This window comes from Myotis myotis, unplaced genomic scaffold, assembly GCF_014108235.1.
Source record: "Myotis myotis isolate mMyoMyo1 unplaced genomic scaffold, mMyoMyo1.p scaffold_m19_p_1, whole genome shotgun sequence".
Classification (NCBI taxonomy): Eukaryota; Metazoa; Chordata; class Mammalia; order Chiroptera; family Vespertilionidae; genus Myotis; species Myotis myotis.
The window spans coordinates 126,395,874-126,422,505 of NW_023416313.1; the positions used below are offsets into that span (position 1 = coordinate 126,395,874).

The window sequence follows — 26,632 nt, forward strand, 5'->3', positions numbered from 1 at the left end:
GAATCGCCACGGTATTGAAGGCAAAAGATGGCCCAACAAGGTACTGATGGGGTGGTCATAATAATCTGGCCACTCAGTGTATATACTAGAGGCCTGGTGCACGAAATTTGTGCATGGGGTGGGGTGTCCCTCAGCCCAGCCTGCACCCTCTCCAATCTGGGACCCCTTGGGAGATGTTCGACTGCCGGTTTAGGCCCGATCCCTGTGGGCTCGGGCCTAAACCAGCAGTCGGACATCCCTCTCACAATCCAAGACTGCTGGCTCCCAACCACTTGCCTGCCTGCCTGCCTGCCTGATTGCCCCTAACCGCTTCTGCCTGCCAGCCTAATCACCCCCTAACAACTCCACTGTCAGCCTGATCGACAGCTAACAGCTCCCCTGCCAGCCCGATAGCCCCCAACTGCTCTCCCCTGCAGGTCTGGACCCTCCCAACTGCCCTCCCCTACAGGTCTTGTCCCCTGCAACTGCCCTCCCCTGCTGGCCCAGTCACCCCTAACTGCCCTCCCCTGCCAGTCTGGTACCCCCCAACTGCCCTCCCCTGCTAGCCTGATCACCAAAACTGCCTTCCCCTGATGGTCATCTTGTGGCAGCCATCTTGTGCCCACATGGGGGTGGCCATCTTGTTGAGAGGGTATGATGGTCAATTTGCATATTACCTCTTTATTATATAGGATTGGGAGCTCACTTTGTAAAGAAAAACAAACAAACAAGTAAAAACACACACAAATTCCCAATCCAATATATTTGCATTAATGTGTACACACAAAAAAGGTCAGAATAAATAAACAACAATTGCAGGAGTAAATGCATGTAAAGTATACATTATTGTGTGTTTTAATGTGTTATTATATGTTTTAATGTGCTGTAATAACTCACATTATATTAAAAAGGGGGCTAGAAACAGTATCTACTTCATAGATTCTTTCAGAGACTGAGATAATACATGTAAAATACCTAGCATAGCAGACACATATAATCTTCAATAAATAATTGAATGATTGATGTCAAAGGAGATGGCTTTCCATGGCATGAAGCATGAAGAAACAAACTATGGGTATAAAGTGAGTTGACATTCTCCTCCTCCCACATCACTTTATTTTTAAACTAGAGCCCCAGTGCACAAAATTAATGCATGGAGGGGGTGTCCCTCAGCCCAGCCTGCACCCTCTCCAATCTGGGAGCTTTTGGGGGATGTCTGACTGCTGGTTTAGGCCAGATCTGCGGGATCGGGCCTAAACCGGCAGTCAGACATTCCTCTCACAATCAAGGACTGCTGGCTCTTAACTGCTCGCCTGCCTGCCTGTCTGACAGCCCTTAACTGCTTCTGCCTGCCAGCCTGATAACCCCCTAACCACTCCCCTGCTGGCCCAATTGCCACCAACGGCCCTCCCCTGCAGGCCTGGTTGCCTCCAACTGCCCTCCTCTGCTGGCCTGATTGCCCCCAATGGCCCTCCCCTGCTGGCCCAATCGACCCCAACTGCCCTTCCCTGCCAGCCTAATCACCCCCAATGGCCCTCCCCTCTGGCCTGATCGTCCACAACTGCCCTACCCAGCTGGCCATCTTGGGGTGGCCATCTTGTGACAACATGAGGGCAGCCATCTTGTGGTGGCCATCTTCCAGCAGCAATCTTGTGATAACATCGCGAGTGATGCCACCTAGGCTTTTATTATATAGGATATGTTTTTATTGATTTGAGAGAGAGGAAGAGAGAGGGAGGGAGAGATAGAAACATAAATGATGAGAATCATTGATCATCTGCTTTCTGCACAACCCCTACTGGGGATCTAGCCTGCAACCCAGACAATGTGCCCTGACCATGAATTGAACTGTGATGCTCAACCACTGACCCGCACTGGCTGGGCCCACATAATTTTATTCACCCATTTATTTGATGACTATCATTGGGGGTCTCCTACCAGCCAGGCATGGGAGATGCATCAGGAAGAGGACCAAGTCCTGCCTCACAAGCTCCCACTCCACTGGGGCAGACAGTGATCAAATAAACAAGGCAAGTGGTAAGAAATGCTCTGGAGGAAAATAAAGCAGGGTAAGGAGGACACACATGGTGGGGAAGGTTACTATTGTTTGTAGATGGTCTCTCATCAAGTGACGTTTGAGCAGAGACTTGAAGAAGTAAGGAGTGAAACATCTAAGTGTTTGAGAAATAAGGTTTCCAAGAGGGAAGAGCAAAGGCAAAGGCCCTGAGGCAGGAATGTGCTTGGCCAGGTTGAAGGAGGGCCCAAAGCCTGCATGGCTGGAGCAAATGGGCAAAGGTGGGGAGGGGAGATCTGACAGAAAGCAGGTTCTAGAGCATGTGGGGCTGGGTGGACTATGGCAAAGCAGGAGAGTTTTACTGAGTAATATGTACAATGATTGGGGGATGGGGTTTAAACTGGGCTTGATGTTTAACATTGCATAGTCACAGTATAGAAAATGAATTGGGAGAGCGGAAGGTGGAGATGGATGAGGTTCTCCTTTACAATAGTAAGAGAAAAGGAGATTAGCGTATGGCAATGAATGTGGGAAGGAGGGAATGGAATGCTGTTAAAACAAGTTAAATTGTGAAACCAGCAAGCAGAACTGGGTAATTAATTAGATTGAAATATGATGAAGAAAAGGAGTCAAGACTGAGGCTGTGATGAAATTGAAATTGCTCTATCATTCCACTATGAGGAAGTCTTGAGGGAAAAGGCTGCCCAGGAAAGAGCCTCCAGCCTCTTGCCCAGCCACATCTACCTGTCACATATTTGAATTCTCCATCTGCACCAAATTATTGTGTACCCAGAATGCTCTTGTCCTACTTGGCTGCCTAGAGAACTCCTTTTATTTTTCAAAACCCATATTAGGCATCACCAAGTCTGGATAGCTTAATGCTATGGTTCAAATCAATCATGTATGTTTCGGCACAACTCTGTGCCTTACACAGCTTTCCAACCAATGTTAAGTAGCACATGGTGTGTTGCAAATAGTTTGTATGTGTCCTTAGGCCTGGAGGCTTACACATGGGCTGAGAGCAGCTGGAGCTCTTGGCTAGTCACATCCAGCTGTCAACAGCACATCCATTGACCCTATAGTACCACTCAAATATTGTCATTCTCTGTACATGCTAGACCCTGAGCAAAAAGGGGATGCACTATGTTAATTGTACAAGATGCAAAATTAGAACTATTTAGTCTCAGTTTCAACTGATGAAACAATAGATGAAACACTACAATTGAAGAAACATTACAAAGTAAGCTGCAAAATTTGCAAAACGTGTTTATAATACCAGTTTTATACTCTCACCCAACAACCCACCTTCAGACTATAAAAGATGACAGAGAGATCAAAAAAAAAAATTAGAGTTTACACTAGAGAAGATTTTTAGAGAAAGCTAAGGTGTGGGTCTCACCTGGAACTGGAAGAATGGGATGGCTTGCCCTAACTTAAACCAATGTATAGGAGTTTTGAGGAAAATTGAGAGGGTTAGCCTGTGTCCCCTGAAGCTCGGGGACACAATGGGCTGGCTGAGGAATGTAGAGGGAAGAGCCTGGCAGTCAGCTGCTCTAATGGCAAAGAAAGAAGTGGTAATTGCCACCACCAGTAAATCAACAACCAACAAGTGCTGGTGAGGATGTGGGAAAAAAGGGAACCCTAGTAGCTACTGTGGAAAATAATATGGAGTTTCCTCAAAAAATTAAAAATGGAACTGGCGTTTGACACATAGATCCCACTTCTGGGAATATATCCTAAGAATCCCAAAACACCAATCAGAAAGAATATATGTACCCCTATGTTTATAGCAGCATTATTTACAATAGCTAAGATCTGGAAGCAGCCCAAGTGCCCATTAATAGAGAAGTGGATAAAAAAGCTGTGGTACATTTACACAATGGAATATTATCTATACTCATAGCAGAGGAATATGCAAGTTATCTGGGACGCTGTCACAGTAACAGTAACGACTGAACAACAGGCTGTGTGGGGCTACCAGGCTGGCAGGGCGGCAGTTAGGAGCCACTGGTCCCGGATTGTGAGAGGGATGCCCGACTGCCAGTCAGACATCCCCCAAGGGGTCCCAGATTGGAGAAGGTGAAGGCTGGGCTGAAGAGACCCCCCTCCCCATGCACTAATTTCATGCACCCGGTCTCTAGTGAAGCTATAAAAAGGAATGAACTCTTATCCTTTATAACAGCATGAATGAATCTGGAGATTATTATGCTCTAGACCAGCAGTGGGCAAACTACGGCCCGCGGGCCGGCTGGCCCATTCGGCTGTTCTATCCGGCCCGCGGAGCCGAAAGAGCGGAGGGTTCTCTTGCTCTTCCCTCCCCTCCTTCACCAGCAGCAGTGTTAACATGGCAACGTCGGGAAACACGGCCGCAGCTCCTTCTTCTGAGTCCAGTTTAAGAACCCACTGTGGCCCTCGAGTCAAAAAGTTTGCCCACCCCTGCTCTAGACCCAGTCTCAGCTCTAGACCTCGAGGACTGTCGTGCTCCTGGATGGGCCCAACTTCCAAACTGGGATTCAATTTAGCCATAGAAGGAGACACATGAGAGCAACAGGCTCAGTGTCATTCTTCATTTACCTATGGGCATTCCAGAGTCCAGACCTTTTCCAGCTTCTTTGCTTATTCCTAGATCTGCATTCTCTGTGTTCAACTCAGCTGCATTTCTGCCTTCTGACTTTCTGAACTCCAGGTCTTACTTTCCCAGGCCTGCAGTACCTGCCTGATGCCAACTTTCCTGGGCTCTGCCTCTCCCATACTAGAGCCCTGGCCCGGGCCTGCTCACAACTCTGGCTTCACGGAGCTATAGACTCTGCTAACCCAATTTATGGTCCTGGATCTTTCTGACCATCCCTGTTCATTTGCAACCCAATCCTTGCATGGACTTATTAGTCAAGAGATCTTAAAGTAATTTAGTTTTTATTAGAAAAGATGGGGACAAAATTAGGGGGTGAGAAAAATCATTTGATTCCAGATATCATCTGAGCTGAACTGGAAAGAAGGTGTTTCTGAGGAACTTGATCTGAAAACTGCACAAGCAGTCTGTCTCAATCTAGCTAGGATGCACTGGGCATGACTAGCTTCACCATTATTTGGAGAGTCAGTGAAGACTACAGATGAAAACATTGTCTAATAAACTATGATTCATCTTGATAAAACTCTGGAAGAAAACAAGAATAGAATTTTGTTGTTTAGTCTGACAGACAATTTGCTTTAAAATTATTAAAACAATCATAAATGAAAACCATACTCCATGAATCTTTGTGCTCTGTACATGGAATGCTCTTAATTTCATAGGTTGTTGGTAAGTGGGCAGTTACTCTCAGTGTGTGAATTAAATAACTTCCTTTTTGCAAAACAATGTGCAGGGAGAAGAGAGACCACCTCCCTAGGGGATATTTGATGTGTTCTCTCACTGATATTCCTTCTCTTTATCATTATTGAATACAAATCCAATCTCATGCCTTGCCAACTGCCACGACTTCCAACCCTCTACAGGACTCCTCCCTCTCCTCCTCCTCCTCCTCCTCCTCCTCCTCCTCCTCCTCCTCCTCCTCCTCCTCCTCCTCCTCCTTCTTCCCATGAAGCCTCTGCTATTCCACAACCAAAAAATATCACAGCAGCCTACAGGACATGACCCAAACCAGCACTAAGAAGGTGCTCATGTCCCTTCAAATACTTTAATGGTGGGCAAAGGCTTTCATTCCTCAAATGGAGATAAAGCTCCCCAGCCTCTCTACCAATTGGGTTTACAGGTGTATTGACAAATTGATGCTCCCACCAGGCCCCTCCAGCCTTAAGCTGTGGTCCCAGTGGCCACACAGATATTATCGTTTCCTGTGACAGTCATGGAGTTCAAATAGCATAAATGGCAGCGAATCCTTCAGTGATCAGGTTCTGAGGAGAGCGAGCACAAGTTCTTCCAGAAACATCCTCTACATGTTCAGCATTTCAGCCAAAGCACATGGCTGGGGCTCCATCACCTGTGCTAAGCAGGCCTAAGCTCTGAGGGCCCACTGAGCACTGGAAGGGGAAAATTTCCCCATAAATATAACACCCCAAATTCTTCCTGGCTATTTCCTGTTCTTTCCCCATCTGTCCTCATTCAGAAGCAGGTGAGGAACATGTGGCACACCCTCCAGCTCACAGTCACAGGGGAAATGGCCTCACATTGACCCTCAGAAGGAAGACTCCAGAAAAGGCAACCATACTCTGATTTGGATGGTTTTATAACACAAGCTTTCCACTAAAAAACAGGAATATTTAAAAACTAAAATGTTTTCTATTTTCTAAGCAAGAATGGTTTTCAAACATTTCAAAGCAAAGGCAGTTTTCAAATATTTCAAAGATGTTAGGTGGTGAGTCCATCTCTATTCTATTTTCTCTCACTTTGAAAATATATGCACTCATTACCCTTGGGGGGGATATTTTTTAGGGTATAAATAACAAAGGAAATAAAGTGTGTGGCACTTGAAATTCTGGTTCTTAGAGGAGGTGCATATGTGGAACTCTTTCCTTTCACTTGGTGTTCTGGCTTTGGCCTTGTGATGTATCATCTCGCTCACCTTGCACACAGGCAGTGTCTCTGCACATGGCAGGGCTGTACTGGAGAAATAATGATAATGAGATATTGTAAATTCCATTGTAGAGCTCTACTAGCAACATGGTGACATCAAAAACCCAACAATAACAGTTTGTCTTTAACTCTATAAAGCAATGTGGCCATTAGTTTCACCAAAAAATTCAAAAAATATGTTGCAAGTGAAGCTGGATTTCAAGCTGAAGTTTTGACGTTGGAGTCCCTCAGTTGGTTTCCAATGTACTATTGTTAAACCGGGAAGGCACTATATTTTCATACTTCAGAGGGGGACAGTGGGTAGGAGAAAACATGAGGCTGGGGCAATTCTAGTCCTGACTCATGCTAGTGAACTACCTATGTATGGTGGGCCAAGTCCATTTGTTTGTTTGTTTATTTATATTGATCTTAAACAGAGGAAGGGAGAGAGAGAGAGAAGAAAACTGATGTGAGAGACAAACATCTATTGGTTGCCTCCTGCATGTGCCCTGACTAGTGCCCTGGGGAAGGATCAAACCTGCAACCTGAGTATGTTCCCTGACTGGAAATCAAACCTACCACCTTCAACTTTGTTTTTCTTTCTCAAAATTGCTGAGGCCATTCAGGGTCTTTTTTGGTTCTCTATAAATTTTTGGAATATTTGTTCTATATGTGTGAAATATATTGGCATTTTAATAGTCATTGCATTGAATCTATAGATTTCTTTGAGTAGTATGGACATTTTAATAATATTTATTCTTCCAATCCATGAACATGGTATATGCTTCCACTTGTTTGTATCGTCCTCAGTTTCTTTCTGCAGTGTCTTGTAATTTTCTGAGTACAGGTCTTTTACCTCCTTGGTTAAATTTATTCCTATGTACCTTATTTATTTATTTGTTTGTTTGTTTGTTTGTTACAATAGTAATTGGCATGGGATCTTAATTTAGCTTTCTGATAGCTCATTATTGGTGTATAAAAATTCCACCTATTTTTGAATATTAATTTTGTATCCTGCTACTTTGCCAAATTTATTTATTAGATCCATTAGCTTTTTGGTGGAGTCTTTAGGGTTTTCTATGTACAATATCAAATTATCTGTGAATAATGAGTTTTACTACCTCCTTTCCAATTTGGATGCCTTTTATTTCTTTTTCTTGTCTGATTGTTACTGCTAGGACTTCCAGTACTATCTATGTTCAATAAGGGTGATGAAAGTGGACATCTCTGTCTTACTCCTGATGTTAAGGGAAACACTTTTAGTTTTTGCCCATTGGATATGATGTTGACTGTAGGTTTGTTATATATGGCCTTTAATTATGTTAAGATATGGTCCCTCTATTCCAACTTTGCTAGAGTGTTTATCATAAATTGGTGCTGAATTTTATGAAATGCTTTTTCTGCATCTATTGATATGATAATGTGATTTTTATCTTTCATTTTGTTTATGTCATGTATCATGTTTATTGATTTGCAAATTTTGTACCAACCTTGCAGACCTAGAATAGAGTCCACTTGATCATGTGTATGATTTTTTTTATGTATTGCTAAATCTGGTGCCATTATTATGTTGAGGATTTTAGTACCTATGTTTATCAGAGATATTGGACTATAGTTTTCTTTCTTTGTAGTGTCTTTATCTGGTTTTGGAATTGGAAGTCTCCCTTTCTCTTTAATTTTTTGCAATGGTTTGAGAAGGATAAGCATTATTAGTTTTTCTTTGAGTATTTGATAAAACTTGCCTGTGAAGCCATCCAATTCAAGACTTTATTTGCTGGGAATTTTTGATACTGTTTCAATTTCATTAGTTATAATTGGTCTTTTCAGGTTTTCTGATTCTTCCTGATTGAGTTTGGACGATCGCATGTTTCTAAGAATTTGTCCATTTCATACAGGTTGTTCAATTTATTGGCATACAGTTGTTTATAGTATTTTTTTACAATCCTTTGTATTTCTTTGATGTCAGTTATTATTTAGAATATAAGTACATTTAAAATATTCAATATTTAATACCTATATTTATTTATATATTCTATTTTGCTTTAGTATTGACATTTTATACATATTATGAAATACCAAAAATAAATGATTTTAAATGAAAATAATTTTAAAAAGATTTTAAAAATTTTTATTAGTAAAAATATTGATTTAACATGTGATTATTTCAAGATCAAAAACAATTTGTGATGGTTTTGAGTTCATTATATTTTATTACTTAGTTAGAATAAATTAAATATGCTTTACAAAGAATGTTGGTTCAAGTGGAAGTACTGCCTTTTTTTAACTATAATTACTAAATTATGATACAGATTTTTTAATTCCATACACTAATTATCTCTTTGTTTCTTATGGGCTAGTATATGTCCATTTTTCTGAATGTCAAACAGTTATTGCAAGTTAATTGGGAGGTGTGACATTTTTTGTATTTTTGACAAATATATTCAAAACATAATAAAATACTTCATTTGGAAAAGTTTAGGGCAGGTTAAAAATTCTTTTTCCAGGATTTTTATTTGTGCAGATATGAGTTTTTACATTTGTTTCTGCCAATAAAAACCACATAAATTAGAACATTTCCAAACATCCATTTTCAAATTATTCTTTTTATTGCATAAATTTCATTCCAAAGTTTTTACTTTTTTTGCTCATTTTAACATCATTTCTTCCTCACCTTTATTTCAAATGAACATGTTAAATGTATGTAATTTAAAAAATCTCTACTAGATTGTGTGTCAGCCCTTTGTTACCACAGGGAAAAAACCCCCAGCATATTTGGAACATTTGTATTTGTAAAAGCATAATGAATATTTAAAGTTTAGTAATGCTTTTTAAAAATGCTTTTCCATGAGATAACTTATAACTTTCTAAGGGCACAGAGGATTTAAATGGCCATTACCCATCTCATTAAGATTCTACTTCTATTTTGCTTTTAAGTAATCACAGTAATGATATCCTGTAAAATTTTAACATTTTGTGGATTTCTAGTTCAGCTTTTTTGCTGTAATGACATACCTGTGACTGATGCATTAATGAATGTCATAGAAGGAACAGGTCTGTGCATTTTCCTTCAAGTTTTTTCTTTTTTTAAATCTGTCAAATCTACCACTTCCCGAGCAGTTACACTTACATTTGACCTTTGAACAATGTGAGTGTGAGCTGTGTGGGTCCACTTATATGCAAAGTTTTTTCAGTAAGTACATACAGTACTCTATATGTATTTTCTCTTCCTTCTGACTTTCTCAATAACATTTTCTTTTCTTTAGCTTACTGTATTGTAACAATACAGTTCAGGATATAAATATAGATATAGATATAGATATATAGATATATGACAAAAATATGTGTTAATCAACACTTTGTCATCGGTAAAGCCTCTCATCAACAGTAGGCTATTGGTAGTTAAGTTTTTGAGGAGTCAAATGTTATATTTGGATTTTTGACTATGTGGGTGGTTGGCATCCCTAACCCCCACATTGTTTAAAGGTCAACTTCATTTCTTCATATTAAAGGAACCATTAACTGTTAAGAATGTAATTTTTTCTGGTACATCTTTTCTTTGGCGGTCCATATAAAAACATTTCTGCACATAATTTATTGTTAAAACAGAATTGAGCTGCTCAGTTATAGAGTCATGTTAAAAGTATCTCGACTTTCATTCAACAATCATCCCATAGTTTGTAATTTTTATTAACATTTTGTGTTTTGTGCCTTCCAAAGGATTTTATAACTTAAGAGAGTGTTTCATTTTTCATTATTGCTGTATTTAAATTATTTCCTTGCCACAGTTTCTCCAAAAGTATATCTGCTATTAGATAAGAAATCTCAAAAGTGGTCTCTGTGTATAAACATTTGGTAAAATGTTTTAAAATCCTGAATTAAGAATCATACAATATTATACTTCAAACTTCAAACAAAACCAGAGGTTTGTTTTTTTAATATTCTGAATACTTCATTTCAAATAGCTTTCTAATCATGATAATTTTGTTCTATCATCTAGTACTATTATAAAAGAACACTATACACTTAGGTCAATGTTTATGGTTAATAATAATACATGTAGCCGAAACCGGTTTGGCTCAGTGGATGGAGCGTCGGCCTGCGGACTGAAAGGTCCCGGGTTCGATTCCGGTCAAGGGCATGTGCCTGGGTTGCGGGCACATCCCCAGTGGGAGATGTGCAGGAGGCAGCTGATCGATGTTTCTCTCTCATCGATGTTTCTAGCTTTCTATCTCTTTCCCTTCCTCTCTGTGAAAAATCAATAAAATATATTAAAAAAAAAATAATACATGTAAAAATCTATATTTTTTAAAATAGGTTTTTATAAAGAAGTTTCTATTTGAGAGAATTTTAGGTTTACAGAGGCTTGTTAAGATAAAACAAAGAATTTCCATGCAGTTATATATAAAATGGAATATTACAACTATAAAAAAGAATGAAATCTTGCCCTTTTCAACAACATGGATGGGCCTCAAGGATATTATGCTAGGAAGAATAAGTAAGAGAAAGACAAATACTGTATTATTTCACTTATATGTGGAATCTAAAAAAAACAAAAAAAAAGCAAAATAAATGATCAAACGAAACAGAAACAAACTCATAGAAAACTTTTGATGGTTGCCAAATAGGAGGGGGTTGGAAGATATGTGAAAAAGAGGAGAGATTAAGAAATACAAATTGGTAGTTACAGAATAGTCATGGGGATGTAAAGTATTGCATAGGGAATATAGTTAATAACATTGTAATAACTACATATGGTATCATATGGGTACTAGACTCATCAGGGTGATCACTTCATAAGTTACATAAGTATTTAATCACTATGTTGTACACATAAAAGTAATATAGTATTGCATGTCAACAATAATTTTAAATTTTTTAAAATTATCTTTTAAAAAGAATTCTCATATACCCTTCACCCAGCTTTTCCTAATTTTAGCATCTTCTGTAATCATAGTATATTTCTTAAAACTAAGAAATTAACATTAATAAATTTTCATTAACTACAGACTTTATTTTAATTTCTCCAGTTCCAATATTATTTTTTTTCTGTTCCAGGAGTCAATTCAATATACCATGTTACAAAAATAGTCAATAGTCAGTACCACATAATAACTTTTTGAAAATTTGTTAAAATTAAATAATATTGTTTGGCATTCCAGTTAATCAAGAACAAGTTAACTGGAGGATGTTACATGATGCTAAAAGCAGTGGTATCTTTGTCACTCTCCTTTGCATTGTGGAATTAACACTTTCTCTTCTACTGTAGTTGGCATGAGGTGGTCTGGCTTATGGACTAAGTATGTTTAGTAAATATTAGGGATTCTTTATTTCTTATTTTTCCTTTTTTAAAGACAGAAATATGTATACATAGAACTTCTCAAATTTCCTTAAGAAATGTCTCTGCCATAAAAAGAGGGCTAGTTGGTGTCTTTTGTGTTCCTTAGTGTGCACACTTCCCATTTTGTAGAACACTGCTGTATGTTATATTCATGCTCCTGTGGATGTACAGAAAATCTACTCTTAACTCTTACTAATATTATTAAGGTCTAAACTAGGAAAACTGGATAATTTCAATGTCTTGTTCTCTACCGGCCAACTCATGTACTCCTGAATTATTGATAGGTTACAATTATTGAATAAACTATTATGGCAGTGAGCATACACAAATAAATTTCTCCAAGAAGCACTGCTTAAACCATCCCTCAACAAATTGGTAAAACTCATCTACTTCTTCCAGGGTGGTATAAGAAAAACTTGGAGGCCAGAGGGCACATAGCCCCAGCATCCTGTAAGTCACAACACAAAGCCTGTCTATCTCCCATGATTGAGCTAACCCATGTTTTAACTATTGAGACTGGACATTACATACTTGATAGCTGTGTCATTCATTTATTTAAAGAACAAATAATGCTGTGAATACTATCATGGGGCTTCCGGTGTCCCTTCAGGAAGGGATACTTATCGCCCAGGTGCTGGAAATGTGGTGAAAGAAGGCCTTTAGCCATCGACTCTTTTGAGGGATTGCTTCAGCTGAAGAACATGACCTCACCTAAGTCTGTCTCCTTCAGGGCCAGCATCCAGTGCCTGATCAATTGGGGGCATCAGGGCCTGTCTCCTCTTCCCATCTTGGAACAATTCTGAGGAGCCATCCCAGCTTCAGACTTTCAGGGGGTTTGACTGAAGCCCTTTTTGGGAATCCATCAAAGATCAACTTCTCCCTCTGCCCAGTCCTGCTTTCTTCCCCTCTCCTCCACCAGAGCCCTCCCTAATTAATGTCCTACACATTAGTCTTGACTCAAAATTTGCTTCCCGGAAAACCAACCTGCCACATGTGCAAACAGCCAAAAGTCAAACAGTACAAAACAGAATGCAAAGGAAAATAACCATACCAGTTCCTGTGGATGCTTCTAAGGATAGTCTTGTATGTGTGAATGTGTATATATAAAAACTAGTGGCCCAGTGCACGAAATTCATACACATTAAAAGGACTTAATTAGAGGAAATATTTTAATATTGCTATTTTCCCTTTCTCTATAATAGAAGTGTCAGAGATGAAAGAAAATTAGTAAAATGTATATGAAAATCTTCCCCCTGTCAGAGTCTGGGGCATGCCACGGGACCTAGAATCAAGTCCTCACCCACCTGCGTGCACCTCAAAATTGTGTGAGACCCAGCCTGGGCCAGCCCCATCCCTGTCAAGCCCCACTGGGCGGGGGGCACAGCCTCAGGTCCCCCATCAAGCCCCACTGGGTAGGGGGCACATCCACAGGGCCCCTGTCAAGCCCTGCTGGGTTGGGGGTACAGCCTCAGTTCCCCCAGCCTGGCACCAGGGCAGGGGGCACAGCCTCAGGTCCCCTGGCTCAGGGCAGGGGGCATGGCCTGAGGTCCCCCTTCAAGCCTTGCCACGAAGGGGGTGCTGCCAGAGGTCCCCAGCCCAGCGCAGGGGGAGGGGGCACAGCCTCAGGTCCTCTGCCCTGGCCCAGCACCACGCAACTTCAGGTCCCTGCTGACCGCCTGTTACGGCTCGTTCCGGGAACACCATTTCCGCTGTGGCCACAGCCATCTTGTGACAGTGTGATGGAGTGAGGGTCAATTTACATATTACCTCTTTAGTATATAGGATAGGTGTACACCTATCTGCACATTTTGGCCATTTTATTATAAAAATTATAGCACCTTAAACCTTTAAATTTATATCATAATTAAAATTTTTAAATGTATTCTTACATATTGACACATAAGGTTTTTAAATTACTGATCAATATTATATTGTATGGATATAGCATAATAATAGCTACCATCTGGGTGCCAACTATATGCTGGGCACTCTTGAAATCCTTTTATATTTCTACAACACATATTTATTGAGCACCTATTATGTGCCAGGCACTGTTCTAGGTGATTGGTATACTAGGAACTAGTATCTCACACTTCACTTCAACTTAAAAATTAGCTACTACTTTTATCCCTACTTTACAGATGAGAAAATTAAGGTTTAAGTAACTTGCCCAAGGTCCCATGACTAGTAAGTGGCAACTGGTCTCCAGTGCTTCTGTTCTAAACCCTCTAATAGTGTGCCTTCCATACTTCAACTTTTTCAGTCTCCTCTTGATGGGCAGTTCAGCTGTGTGTCCTTAGTGGCCATTATAAAGGGATACTGCAGTGAACATCCTTTTCATGTATCTTTTGGTGCTGACTCTCCACTTTTAAAAAGGGCTGAGAAAGAGAGACTGGTGAGCTCATTATTCCACAGGATACCTGGTAGTAGTCTTAGGACATTGCCCAGGTCATTTTAGAACGTCTGTTTCTTCAAACATAGGGCATTAAGAAATCAAAAGACACTACATTCCATTCTTAATATGAAAATCTTAGGTTAAGCTTTTAAAATACTTCCATGCAGGCCCTGTGTGCTGGATACATATTTGCAGATAGGGTAATACCTGGATTACCATCACCAGCATCTCTGGTGGAAAGTGGAATGTTTTTATTGAAATTTCTCTTGTTTGTTTTTCAGAAAAAAAAGAAAGAAAGAAAGAAAGAAAGCAGATCTATGATCTGGGTCTGGTTTTAATCAGAGCATAATTTTTATGGGACAATGTAAGGCTAAAATTTTTTTAATCTGATATTTTTTTTAAAAAATACATGTTCAAAAATATGAACCAATCACCATTAGAAGAATGATGGAAAAAAAGAATCTCTTGCACAAAAGAAAAGCAGGAAATTCCAGAGAAGTTTCAGAGGGAGGAGAGGGAAAACCAACATCTATATTGCTATTTATTAAGTTGTTTCTTAGTATAGTGCAATATCTGGTTTTGTTGAACAACCAAAATTCAGTTTAGAGTAATTTGCAGTTTGGAGTTCCCTGAAGTGAGAACATAGTGATTTACTGAACATATTACAAATACACTATGTGTCCCCTGACTCACTGGCCCTTAAAATAAATATTTCATCCTCTTCAGAAATCTTCCTGTTCTGGTTATTGATCCATCTTATATGAGATGATTTCATGTCGAAGTAATTTGTAATGTCTCTGAAGATATTCTTCAAAGTTTCATATTTTCATTTAATGGTACAGTCCACTGATTGGGGGTAAAAAGTAATTTGGCATGAATTCAGGGGTAGTTGTTGAGATTTAAAGCCATTTTCATAAAATGCTCTACTATAGTGGGAATAATAAAATCTCAGTCTTATAATAAAGCTGCAAAACTATTAATGGATTCTAGGTAATATTGCTTCATGTTCATATTTGGTGGAATATATTTTCCTGTGAACATGAAAGTGATCCAAAAGTGTTAACTTTATTGTTTCCTGGAATATCTATAATTTCAAAATTAAACTAGTCTTCTTTTATATGTTTTTTTTTCATGAATTTTGGCTTTTTTTAAAAAACAAAAATAATGACTCAACTGTGGAGACTAGAAACTGTCAAGAAAAAGCTAATAAACACATAAAGTCAAAAGTTTTAGAGAAATGACATTTACCAATTAATATACAGTATAGGTCCCTTTCTACCAAAGCTTTTCATCTGAATTTTTTTCTAAAATGGCTCATGCAGTGTTTACTTGTGCCAGTTTCATAGCAGGAATCAAATCATGAAGGTTAAATGAGTAAATGAAGCACCATTTTAAAATTCATTCTTGGATTATGCGTGTCTCTTTTCTTACTCCCATTTTTTTTTTTTATGTGTCTCTTTTCAGAGCAAGAAATTTAAATTTTTATGTGTCTAAAATAGTCATATATCAGAATTTCCTAGGACTTAAAACTTCAACTGCTTTGGCTTACACACTTTAATTTCCTAAATCTACTACAAAAACAAAACAAAAGAAACACTAGATAAATTAAATTTCTAATATTTTCCTATAATTATCCCCCATTTATTTCCCAATGCTATAAGTTATGCATGTATACTAGAATGAATACTATTGCCTTTTCTCCTGGTTCTTAAGTCCCTTTGTCTATAGAAAGTGATGAGAGCTCATCCATTATGTAAGTTATAGTCCTGTAATGGAATTAATACATACATCTACTTGAGCAAATAGGTTGATAGGGTGAAGGTCCACACATAATGTGGAAGTCCCACTTCATCTGCATAGATGCTTACTATTAAAAACACACTGCCAAGAATACCAGGATTTAATGTTATGGTGATGGTGTACATAATAATGTAAGAGGAAAAACTAAAATATTTTCAGCAGAGAAAGTTCTAGTTTAAAAGATTCCTCTTACCACTTAATTTTCTAGAGCCCAGAGGGGAAAGTCAAGCTATTATATCCTACTTGGTTGAGTAGATAACTATTACCTTGGATTGTTTAGTATAAAAATGGGGGTTTGATTTTTCTTTCGTTATAAGTCCAACCTCATTCTGCCACTTTATTGGGTCCCCCTACTTCAATTTTCTGGCTCTGACCCCCAAATTTTTCACTAGCCCCAGTGGCTGCTTCCGTGAAGGAAGTGGAGTAAGAAAATTTCAGGGCAGCCCTGTATAGAAAATAAATGTAAAAATTTGAAGTTCATGGGAAAATAGTATCTGCCACTTTCCCCATAGGCTTCCACTGTTGAACCTACACACATGTACTTGTTTAATTTGTAAATTGCCATACTTTAAGAGAAAATTTATTTTATTTTAAAGACTTTCTTATGTATTGCAGCTTATGGAAGACAACCTGTAAATGATAGAAGGCAATCTCACACACCTAAGTTATTTGCAACATTTATATTATTAGTTTTTATGTACCAATAATTTATTTTAAAATTTTAAATACATGATAAGGAAAGTATAGGAAAGAGACTGGGAGAGAACAAAATAACTGATCATGATAATTGTTCTACTTAGAGAAATTTATTTTTAAAATTGGCTCATGTGATTGCAGATACTGGCAAGTCCAAAATTTATAGAGCAGGCCAGAAAGCTGGAAATTCAGGAAAGAGTTGGAGTTGCAGCCTTGAGTCCAAAATCCACAGGACAGCCTGATAGGATAGAAACTCAGGCAGGATTTCTATGTTAGAAGATTTCTATCTTGAAGCAGAATTCCTCCTTGTCCAGACATCTTGGTTTTTGCTTCAACTAATTGGATGAGGCCCACCCACAGTATAAAGGGTACTCTCCCTTTAAAGTCAACTAATTGTAAATGATGGTCATACTTACAAAATATCTTCACAGCAATATCTAGACTAATGTTTGACCAAACAACTGAGCACCATAATCTAACGATGTTGACACATAACATTAACCCTCCCAGGACTTTTATTTCCCCTGAATTATTAATGAGGAAAATGAGACTTGGAGAGGGTAACTTACTCAAAGTAAAACCATGAGAATGAAGTAGTATCAAATTTTAACTTGTGTAACCTCAATGTCAAAGCAGCCAGAGTACATTACAAAAGAAAAGATTAGTGAACTTGAAGACAGAGCAACAGAAACTAAACAAAATGAAACAGAGAAAAGAAAGATTAAAATCATGAACCATATCTCTGAGCTTTGGACAATATCAAGTGGCCTAATATATGTATAACTAGAGGCCCGATGCACAAAAATTTATGCACTCGGGGGGGAGGGGGGTCCCTCAGTCCGGCCTGTGCCCTCTCGCAGTCTGGGATCCCTCGGGAGATAACGCCCTGCTGGCTTAGGCCTGCTCCCGGGTGGCAGAGGGCAGGCCTAATCCCTAGGTGCAGCCCCTGGTCGGGCTCAGAGCAGGGCCGATTGGGGAGTTGGGGCGCCACCCCGTCATGCACAGAGCAGGGCAGATTGGGAGGTTGCGATGCCACCCTCAGTCACGCTCAGGGTAGGGCCGATTGGGGGCTTGGGGCACCACCCCCTGTCACACTCAAGGCAGGGTCGATGGGGAGGTTGTGGCGCCATCCCCTGTCACCCACAGAGCAGGGGCCATCAGGGGGGTTGGGGCTCCATACCCTGTCATGCACAGAGCAGGGCCAATCAGGGGGTTGGGGTGCTGCCCGCTGTCATGCACAGAGCAGGGCCCATCAGGGGGGTTGGGGCTCCGTACCCTGTCACGCACAGAGCAGGGTCAATGAGGGGGTTGGGGAGCTACCCCCGTCATGCACAAAGCAGGGCCGATCAGGGGGTTGAGGAGCTCCCCCCTGTCACTCACAGAGTAGGGCCGATAGGGGAGTGGGGCACCGCCCCCTGTCACACTCAGGACAGTGCTGATGGGCAGGTTATGGCTCTACCCCTCACACACAGAGCAGGGCCCCTGTGTGTGTGTGGGGGGGGTGGGCACCGCACCTTGTCACACACAGAGCAGGGTGGATCAGGGGGTTGGGGCGCCGCACCCTGTCACACACAGAGCCACAGTGCGATCAGGGGGTTGGGGTGCCTTCCCCTGTCACGAACAAAGCAGGGCAGATAGGGAGGTTGTGGCCCTGCCCCCTGTCACACACAGAGCCGCAGGGCGATCAGGGGGTTTGGGCGCTGCCCCCTCTCACACTGATCCCGGTGCTGGGAGGCATATTACCCTTTTACTATATAGGATAGAGGCCTGGTGCACGTGTGGGGGCTGGCTGGTTTGCCCTGAAGTGTGTCCTGGATCAGGGTGGGGGTCCCTACTAGGGTGCCTAGCCAGCCTGGGTGAGGGGATGATGGCTGTTAGCAGCTGGTCACACACCCTTCAGGGTGGGGGTACCACTGGGGTGCCTGGCCAGTCTGGGTGAGGGGCTGAGGGCTGTTTTCAGGCTGGGACTGAAGCTCCCAACCGCTCCTTTTTTTCTTTTTTCTTTTTTATTCTGGGCCAGCTTTAGCTCTGGCTCCAGCTCTGAGGCCTCCGCTGCTGAAAGAAGGTATCTGGTTTGTTTGCGTTCTTTAATCGAAACTCTGTATCAACTCTAGCACTGAGATCCCGGGCTCGCTGAAAGCAGGTTTCTGGAGTTTTGTTTAGCTTCTATATTTGTTACAATGTTTAAACTGCAGGCTCAGAGGCCGGCAGCGCAGGTGGGGAACGTTGGAGTCCTCCGTCACTGAAGCAAGCAAGCCTCATGTTAGTTTCAAGCTGCCTGGCTGCCGGCCGCCCTCTTGGCTGGCAGTTACTTTGCATATCTGGCTGATTAGCCAATGGGAAGGGTAGCGGTCGTACCCCAATTACCATGTTTCTCTTTTATTAGATAGGATTAGAGCTCATAGTTAACAAGAAATTGAAGGAAATTCCCTCAAATTGATAAAAGTTTATCAATGGAAAATGTATAGCTAACCTCATACTTATGATTAAGGACTTGAATATTTTCTCCTGAAGAAGTAAAACTGATTCTATGTGTTGATGGCATTATCATTTACATAGAAAAATCTTATGGAATCTACAAAAAAGCTGTAAGAACTACTAAGTGACTTTAGGAAGATTGCAGAATACATAATTGATATGCAAAAATTAGTTATCCTATATAATAAAAGCCTAATATGCTAAGTGTTCAACCGTTTGTTCAACCAGTCGCTATGGCACGAATTGACCACCCGGGGGCAGGTGCTGTGATCAGTAGGTTAGCTTGCTGCTGGAGTCCGGCCCTTTGGGACTGGACAAGATGGGCCAGACACACCCTGGAGCCCTCCCACAGTCCCTCCCCAGCCCCAGTCGTGTACCAGTGAGGTCCCTCAGCCTGGTCTGCACCTTCTTGCAATCTGGGATCCCTCAGGGAATGCCAGAGAGCTGGTTTTGGCCTGATCCCCACAGGCCAGACGGAGGGACCCCACCGGTGCACAAATCCGTACACCAGGCCTCTAGTTTCTATATATTACCAATGAACAATTAGCTATTGAATTTTTTAATTCCATTTAAAATGGCATAAAAATGTGATATACATAGGAATAAGTCTAGAGAAATGTATAAAATCTGTACACTTAAAACTACCTAAGTAAATGGAGTAATTTGCCAGTGTAATGGGTCAGATGACACCATATAGTTAATAATGTCAGATTACCCCCAAATTAATCAATAGAAAAAAATTATTCCCAATCAAATCCATTTTATAAATATTGTTTTACAGAAACTGACAAGCTGATTTTAAAATTCATATGGAAATGTAAAGAAGCTAGGAAAACCAAAACAAATTTGAAAAATAGGAACAAAGAATTCACATTACCTTATTCAATATTTCTTATAAAAATTTAGCAATTAAGAGACTGTAATGGCATCATGATAGATAAATTGATCAGTGGCACAGAATAGTGTAATTAAGATAATATAAAATTGGTGTCAAGATAGACAATATTATCAAAAGAAACATCTAAAAATGGGTGTTGGATATTGTCTAATGCTTTTTCTGCATCTATTGATATGATTATGTGATTTTTGTCTTTCAATTTGTTTATGTAATGTGTCGGGTTCATTGATTTGTGCATATTGTACGAGCCTTGCATTCCTGGAATAAATCTTTCCTGGTCATGGTGTATGAACTTTTTAATGTATTGCTGGATCCTATTTACTAAAATTTTGTTGAGGATTTTAGTATCTAGGTTCATCAGAGATATTGGCCCATAATTCTTTTGTTATAGTGTCTTTATCTGGTTTTGGAATTAGGATAATGATGGCCTCATAAAAAGAGCTTGGACATGTTCCTTCCTCTTGGGTTTTTGGGAGTATTTTGAGAAGTGTAGGTGATAGTTCTTTGAATGTTTGTTAAAACTCCCCTGTGGCACCTTCCAGGCCAGGGCTTTTCTTTGCTGGGAGTTTTTTGATTACTGTTTCTATTTCCTCAGTTGTTATTGGTCTCTTCAGGTTTTCTGATTCTTCCTGATTTAGACTTAGAGGAGTGTATTTTTCTAGGAATTTGTCTATTTCCTCCACATTTGCCAGCTTGTTGGCATATAGCTATTCATAGTATTTTTTTTTCAAGGTTTTTTTTTTAAAATATATTTTTATTGATTAAGATATTACATATGTGTCCTTGTCCCCACGTTACCCTCTACCCCCGCCCCCGCTCATGCCCTCACCCCCCCACCCCCCCGTTGTCCGTGTCCATTGGTTAGGCGTATATGCCTGCATGTAAGTCCTTTGATTGATCTTTCCCCCTTATCCCCACCCTCCCCTACCCTCCCTCCAAAGCCCGACAGTCCAATCAATGCCTCTCCGTCTCTGGATCAGTCCTTGTTCATCAGTTTATGTTGTTCATTATATTCCACAAATGAGTGAGATCATGTGGTATTTATCCGCTCTCCAGTTCCATCCATGCTGTGACAAATGGTAAGAGTTCCTTTTTCTTCTTCCTCTTCTTAAAGAATACCTTTCAGCATTTCATATAATGCTGGTTTGGTGGTGATGAACTCCTTTAGCTTTTTCTTATCCGTGAAGCTCTTTCTCTGACCTTCTATTCTGAATGATAGCTGTGCTGGATAAAGTAATCTTGGTTGCATGTTCATGCTATTCATCACTTTGAATATTTCTTGCCACTCCCTTCTGGCCTGCATGGTTTCTGTTGAGAAATCAGCTGACAGTCGTATGGGTACTCCCTTGTAGGTAACTGACTGTCTTTCTCTTGCTGCTTTTAAGATTCTCTCTTTGTCTTTTGCTCTTGGCATTTTAATTATGATGTGTCTTGGTGTGGTTCTCTTTGGATTCCTTTTGTTTGGGGTTCTCTGCGCTTCCTGGACTTGGAAGTCTATTTCTTTCACCAGGTGGGGGAAGTTTTCTGTCATTATTTCTTCAAATAGGTTTTCAATATCTTGCCCTCTCTCTTCTTCTGGCACCCCTATAATTCTGATGTTGGTACGCTTGAAGTTGTCCCAGAGGCTCCTTACACTATCTTCATATTTTTGGAATCTCTTTTCTTTTTTCTTTTTCAGTTGGGTATTTTTTGTTTCTTCGTATTTCAAATCTTTGACTTGATTTTTGGGATCCTCTTGTCTGCTGTTGGATCTTCGTAGATTATTCTTTATTTCAGTCAGTGTATGCTTAATTTCTAGTTGGTCCTTTTTCATGTCCTCCATGGTCTCACTATACTTATTGAGGGACTCATTAAATTTATCAGCGGTTTCCATAAAATTCTTGAAAAACCTTATAAACGTGGCCTTGAACTCTATATCCAGTCGTTTGCTTTCCTCCATTTCTGCCATTTGTGACCTGTTTCTTTGTCTCCGCATTTTGGCTGCTTCCCTGTGTTGATAGAGTGGCTTTGTGTGCTAGGTGTCCTGTAGGGCCCAGTGGCTCAGCCTCCCCAGTTACCTGAGGTGGACACTCTTGGTGCACCCCCTCGTGGGCTTTGTGCACAGTCTTGTTGTAGCTATGCCTTGGTTGTTGTAGGATCACTGGGAGGAATTGACCGCCAGGGCAATTGGCAGCGAGAATCAGCTGTGTCTGCAGTGGGAGAACTTCTGTGCTGGAGACACCCTTCTGGGGCAAGACTTGCTTCAGTGGGGCTTTGGTGCTCACTGAGACTGCACCCTGAGTGTGTCCCTTATGGATCTGAGGAGTTGTGATCTGGGTGGTCCCCCTCTGACCACTGGGTACAGTGGCTCTTGGATCTAAGGAGGTGCTAATTTAGCCTCTGCCTGAGGTTACACAGCAGGAACTACGAAGAGAACTGCAGATTCCCCTTCCTTTTTTTTTGGAGTTTGGAAGTGCCCTGATGATGCTCAGCTGTGTAGCAATGCAAGCCGCTGTGGGGCCTTGGGCCTTCTCTTGGAAGCTCTGGGTCTATCTGGCCCGGCTGCGGTTAGGTAATTACAGGTTGCAAATGGCCGGGGCATTCATATGCAAAAGCCTCTGCCACAGCCTGTGCGGGGCGGGGTCTCAAGGAATCAAAGGGCGGAGAAAGCAGCTATGGCGGAGCCTCAGCCCCGCCCTAAGGAGTCACAAGTCCCAGTGTCCCGGCAATGGCTGCAAGCACCTCTGAGGGAAAGCCGCTCTCAAGCTCACCGGCTGCCAGACAGTACAGTTTCTCCCCGTATGAGTCCTGGGTCCCCAGAGACTTCCCGGAACCGGATTTCAGAGCCGTCGGGAGCTTGTATCTCCCTCCAGATTCAAAAAGACAGCCGCGTCCTCAGGTGCCAGACCCTTTCGCGTGCGCGAGCCCCCGTACCTCTGCACTCCACCTCCGCAGCTCCTCCCGCTAGCAGTGTGCTTTTCTTTCCTTCTAGTTGTAGAATTTACACTCAGCCAGCCCTCCTGTAGTTCTGGATGATGTCCACCTTGTGTTTTTGATGCATTTATCGATTGTTGTGGGAAGCAGCAATTTCCTGGTGTTTATCTATGCCGCCATCTTAGTTTCTCCCTGGTCAAGGTTTTTTCCATAGTATTTTTTTTAAATAATCTTTTGTATTTCTGCAGTGTCAGTTGTTACTTCACTGCTTTCTTTTCTGATTTTACTTATTTGGGTCCTCTCTCTTTGTTTCTTAGTGATTCTTGCTAATGGTTCATCAAATTGTTTATCTTTTCAAAGAATGAGCTCTTGGTTTCATTGATTTTTTTTGTATTTATTTTTACTCTCTATATCATTTATTTATGCTCTAATCTTTGTTATTTTCTTTGTTCTATGTACTCTGGACATTTCTTGTCATTATAAGTCTTTAAATTGTTGGGTTAAATAGTTTATTATTAATTTTTCTTGTTTTTTCAAGTAGGCTTGTAAGTGCTATGAATTCCCCTCTCAGGACTGCTTTTGCTGTGTCTCATAGATTTGGGGTTGTTGTGTGTTCATTTCCATTTGTTACCAGGAAGTATTTATTTATTTCTTGACGCCATTGGTAATCCATTCATTGTTTAATAACATGCTGCTTAGCCTCCATATGTTTGAATGTTTTTGAGTATTTTTCCTGTAGTTGATTTCTAATTTCATTCCATTGTGATCTGAGAAGATGCTTGATATAATTTCAGTCTTCATGAACTTATAGAGACTTGTTTTGTGTCCTAACATGTGGTCTATCTTTGAGAATCACCCATGTGCACTTGAGAAGAATGTATATTCTGCACCTTTGCGGTAAAATGTTCTATAAAGGTCAGTTAAATCCATCTGACCTTTTCATTTAGAGTCACTCTTTCTTAGTATATCATTAGAGTCACTGTTTTCTTGTTAATTTTTTGTCTGGAAGACCTATCCAGTGAAGTTCTCTACTATGACTGTATTGCTGTTGAGCTCTCTCTAGAAGTTTTGTTTTTGTTTGTTTTTTTGTTTGTTTGTTTTTTTAGACTTGGCTGCTCGAATATTCAGTGCATATATGTCTACCAGGGTTATATCATCTTGTTGGATTGATTACTTTAGTATTATGTAGTGACCTTTATTGTCTCTTGTGATGGCCTTCATTTTGAAGTCTATTTTGTCAGATATGAGTATTGCTACCTCAGCTTTTGTTCATTTCCATTTGCATGGAAAATTTTTTTCCATCCCTTCACTTTCATCGTGTGTGCATCTTTCATTTTGAGGTGGGTCTCTTGTAGACAGCGTATAATTGGGTCATGTTTTCATATCCATTTAACTACCCAATATCTTTTGATTGGAGCATTTAATCTATTTACATTTAAGGTTATTATTGATAGGCATTTCTTTCTTTTTTTCTTTCTTTTTCTGAGAAGGCTGTTTAATGGGATCTAGGGACATGGCATAGCTCTTTACAAAAACACCAAATTTTGATCAGGGAGAAAAGACAGGAAAACAGGAAAGTAGACTTTCAATGAGAGGGGTTGGTTTTTCAGTTGGCTGGGGGAGGGGGTGGAATGTTTCCAGGGCCCAGGGAGGGCAGTGGGGGTCTCATCATTGGGGGCATGGGAGCGGGGGGGTAGACCCTAAAATTGGAGGGATGAACCTCAGGAGGCTGGGGATGAACCCCAGGAGTTGGAGGATGAATCCCTGAAGGAGGGGGTGTACCCCAGGTGTCTGGGGGTGCATCTCCGGGGCTGGGGGTGTACCCCTGGGGCCTGGGGGTGGACTCCAGAAGACAGGGGAGGTTGGACACCTGGGGCTGGAGGATGGATTCCTGGGGCTGGATGGTGAACCCCGGGAGCAAGGGTATGAACCCCACATGTTGGTGGGTGGACCACTGGTGCTGGAGGGTAGAGGGGCAGCTGGGGAGGGCCCAGGGGTCCAGCAGGTATAGACCCACTGGGTGTCATGGGGGGCAGAGGCAGGCCTCCAGGTGGGGGTGGGGGCAAACCATTCATCAATGGGGGTGGTGTCCGCTTCACCCCAGGAGGCCCAGCAGGGAGGCTTGACGGGGCAGGAGGATTTTCCATCTTAAAGTGGAACTGAAGGAAGAACTGCTTTGTTTCCCAGTTCCAGTGAGTCCAAAACTTGCTATTGTCCTTATCAATCTCTCTGCTTGGCACCTTGAGGGCAATGATCTCGTAGGGCTCAGCAACCATCAGCAGCGTCTGTCTGGGGGCTCGATCCTCTGCTTGTAGGCAGACATGAAGAAGTGGCGTGGCATGATACTGTCAGTGATCTCAGGATAGTCAATCTGGAAGAGGAGGCTCTGCTGGCCCATCTCTGTGTCCCTCTGCTTGGTCACTTTATAGCCCGGGCGGCTGATCTTCACAAACTTCTTTGTTTCCACCTTGACCTTCTCCACTGCTGGCTGGGCGGGGGCCTCCTTAGCCTCCTTGGCTGCTAGCTGGGCCAAGTTGGTCTGGTGTTTTTTTCCCCTGGATGTGCATGAGGTAGCTCCCTCATTGTTCTAGAGTGTCAGGCACAGCTTGCATTCATACAAGTCCAGGTGGTTCTTCATGAAATAAGAGTCCTTGTTGATGTTGATGGTCTCCAGGGCCAGCTGCCAGAGGCGCTCCCACCAGTCCCTCTTGCTCTCAGAAAAGGAGGCCATGCTCCCACTCCTGGTCTTGCGCCCAGGGCAAAGTTGGAAGTCCATGATGAAGGCCTTGGGGCTTTACTGAACTGGGGGTGATACCTGCACCCAAGGCCATGATCCTGTCGTGTCGCCTTTTCACCTGCCATGGCCACTACGACTTCGTTCTGTACACAAGTGCAGCCTTGCCATCTTAATTCTTTATTCCTACGTTTCTCTCTATATATTTCTTCTTCTCATTACAGTAGTCCCTTTAACAATTCTTGCAGTGCTGGTTTAGTGATGATAAATTCCTTTAGGTTTGTTTTTTGTGGGTTTTTTTTTTTTTTTTTTTTTTTGGTCTGGGAGCTCTTTATTTCAGCATCTATTTTGAATGATAGCCTTGCTTGATATATTAATCTTGGTTTCAGATCCTTGCTTTTCACTACTTTGAATACTTCATGCCATTCCCTTTGGCCTGAAAAGTTTCTGATTAAAAATCAGTTGACAGCCTTATGGGAGCTCCTTTAGGTAACAAATTACTTTTCTCTTGCTGCCTTTAAGATTCTCTCTTTTGTCTTTAATTTTTGGTATTTTAATTATGTTGTATCTGGGCATGGGCCTATTTGGGATCTTGGGACTCTCTGTGCCACCTGAACTTGTGTGACTTTTTCCTTCACCAGGTTAGGGAAGATTTCTGACATTATTTCTTCAAACATGTTCTCTATCCCCTGTTCACTTTCTTCCCATTATGGTACTCCCATGATGCGAATATTGTTATGTTTCATATTGTGCCATAGCTCCCTTAAGTTGTCCTTCTGTTTTTTAATTGCTTTTTCTTTTTGGTTGTCTGATTGAGTGATTTTTTTCCTACCCTGTC

The 26,632-nt window shown here is 41.2% G+C and overlaps 1 pseudogene; it reads right to left on the reverse strand.

Moving 5' to 3' along the window:
• Positions 1-24,666: 24,666 nt before the first annotated feature.
• LOC118661600 lies at positions 24,667-25,836 on the reverse strand (annotated as a pseudogene).
• Between the last annotated feature and the right edge of the window lie 796 nt (positions 25,837-26,632).